Raw genomic sequence first — 2,963 nt, 5'->3', positions numbered from 1 at the left:
CCCATTATGTTAGTGATATTTTGGAATAAAAAAAAAACAAAACTCAACTTTAGGCCTATCATGCATTCAAAGTAACTTTTTCATCACTCGAGTCTGATATTAAAAAATAAAAATATAAAAATTTTTCCATAAAATAAAAACTAGTGTAGGTTAGTTTTAACAACTTAGGTTATAAATTAACGGTAAAAATCAAATAAAAAATTATTATTTATTTATATATATATATATATATTTGGAAAAAATAATAAATATGTTAATACTAATTATAATAAAATATTTCAATGTTAAAATAACACTGATTAAAAGTAACAAAATTCAATTAGCTACTAATAAAAACAAGTATTGCATGGCAATGGAGTTTCCACCTAAGTTATAAATTATGTTTAATAGTCAAACGAAATCTTATACTATTATTTTGGCATAAAATAAATAAATTAATTACTTACTCATGAACAAGGACATGCATAAATTTTAGTGGGTAGTAAGTTTACACATTTACATTTTTACTCTAAATATTGAGGAAAACATACATAAAAGTGGAAAGTAGGTCTCTTTAAACATATTTATTTACATGTTATTCCTATTACTTTTATGCAAATACTTACTTAAATTATGATGAGATGTAATTGATGGTAAATATATTATTTACTAAAAGAGGGAAGTAAGTAAATCTAAACATATTTATTTACATGTTATTTCTATTATTTTTATGCAAATACTTGCTTAAATTATGATGAGATGTAAGTGATGGTAAACATATTATTTACTTGAGTATGAGCTATTTTCAAGATTGAGTTTAGTGATTGAGTTTAGTTGCTCTTGCTAACATACAGATAAGATTTATAAGACAACAAGGTGAACACCCAAGTATGCATGCAAAACGATAGCAAGGTAAACCCGCAAATCTCGGCCCATATGGGAACGAGTAAAACAGGGAGAATGTATAAGAGCATAACCCAGTCTGAAGACAAACTCAGGTGATAATCCTGTAGGTGATATGAACGAAATCTCATAGTGTGAGGAGCCAGACATGTAATCACTGACAAACAAAAACATAAACCTGTGAAGCATAAACCCTTTATCTTCATGCAGCTAGTTTTAAGCCATGCATTCGTACAATATGAAATGTCGTGCACAAATGAGAGACATTATGAAATGAAAACTCCGCTGGCAAACTGAGGGATGTTTAGAATCACATTATACATAAACACAGTTATAAAATGCTCTGTCACAGTCTTGAAAATATCATAATTTAACAGCTCAGGAACCTTGACGAGGGTTTATACATTAAGATTATCAAGGATTATGGTGAGGAGCTGTAAGGAAAGCGCTCAACCCTTGTCCACAGAACTCAGGTCGTAAAGACCAAACCAGTGGTTCAAAAAACTGATACATATATAAGCATAAATGCATGAACTGGACCATATAAATAAACATAATGTGCACGGCTAGTCTTTAAAACACAATGTGCATGGCTACTCTTGAGAACTGTAGGAAGCTATAAAATATGCACCAAGGAATTCACCCGAACGACATTGTTTAACAATGAATCACACAGCGAATGTACACAATGTGCATGGCTAGTCTTGAGAACTGTAGGAAGCTATAAAATATGCACCAAGGAATTAACCCGAACGACATTGTTTAACAATGAATCAGACAGCGAATGTACAAGAGAGCTCGAGGCTCATAAAAATATAGTTAACTGTTCAAAAACCTTTACGAGGGATGGATTTCCCAAACCATACTGGAGCTCGGCAACCCTGCCAGGCCCAAAATCGGCCAAACCTCTGTGCAATAGGCAAATAAAGCATCCGTAAGGGCTGGGCCAGAAGGCCATCACAATTCAAGGAAAAAAAAAAATAGACACCGTCCATTCCACAGTATGAAGCCCTTCATTACTTGCAGTAGGACGATTAAGCAACAAATAAAAATGGCAGAGAAACCATGGATACATACCGGTCAGCCGAGCTCTGGTCGGAGGAGACCCGGAAGTTGGGCAGCTACTCGTAGTGAAGTATTTACCTTAAGGCAGCCGCCGTTTAGAAAAGAACAGGTCCAAGCCGATCTCGAGCTTGGCAAAGCTTCAGGGCCATAGCCATTCATCATCCACATGAAGTCCTGTGTGTGTTCGACACCAGAAGGGAGAAGGAAGTTGTAGCAGGGCCCAGAGCAATGCTTTTGGAAAACATCAATGGCACGACTAACTGAGTTGTGTATCGAGCAAGTCTCGCCCTAGGATGGGCTACCATGGCTCCACACCGTCGATCTAGGGAAGAGCCCGAGGGCGCGGTAGTAGAGGTTTCAATGACCACCCCCTCATCACGTGATTAAGCCGGCCGAAGTTAATGCCCAGGCCAGGTGTAAAGAGCAACGATATAAGCATTAAATCGGACAGATACTCTCTGTCCTCTGTGGGATATTTCCCAAATACACACATAAATGACAATTTTTTTTATCCATAGCCAATTCTATTTTGGAGTTTGCGTGCAATTGTATTAACATTGAAATGGCTGTGTCCCGCATGCATGCATGGTTGGATAGAATATGTTTTATTAATTTTTTTTTTTTTTTAATTACACATAGTTTAATTCGAGGGGTCATTACATTTATCGTTTGAGGTTTTAAGATTTTACAAATTCACCGGAAATTATGAGGTATATCGTTCGACTTTTACAAATACTCTGAAGAATTATGTGAAGAAAACTCATTAGGATGTCGGGTGAAGACATAACAAAGTTAAAAGACCGTTTGTTGAATGGACAATTGTTCATTTTTATATTTAGTTTAAATGACCATTTGAACGGAGATTAGCTTCCATTTTTCAAACGAAAGAGCTGCATTCGCCTCAGCATTAACAGGAACAGAATATCTCTCGCATTGGTGTGGTATCTCTCACACGATTTTTTTCCATATGAAGTCTGAGACCATTCATGCATTAAAAAAAACTGGGCGCTGTTACT

General features: G+C 35.6%; 1 long non-coding RNA gene across 1 annotated transcript; it reads right to left on the bottom strand.

The window, feature by feature from the left end:
* Positions 1-1,564: 1,564 nt before the first annotated feature.
* Positions 1,565-2,240, bottom strand: LOC149188986 (uncharacterized). Its single transcript, XR_016256314.1, has 2 exons — positions 1,960-2,240; positions 1,565-1,790 (listed from the first exon to the last, which is right to left on the bottom strand). It is a non-coding gene; the product is annotated as an uncharacterized LOC149188986 (long non-coding RNA).
* Positions 2,241-2,963: the final 723 nt, after the last annotated feature.

Source organism: Pinus tabuliformis, chromosome 3_1 (genome assembly GCF_031772625.1).
Source record: "Pinus tabuliformis cultivar Carrire ecotype Pingquan chromosome 3_1, CPIR1, whole genome shotgun sequence".
NCBI lineage: Eukaryota > Viridiplantae > Streptophyta > Pinopsida > Pinales > Pinaceae > Pinus > Pinus tabuliformis.
The sequence above is the reverse complement of the archived record's forward strand: the minus strand, read 5'-3'. Positions and strand labels throughout refer to the sequence as shown.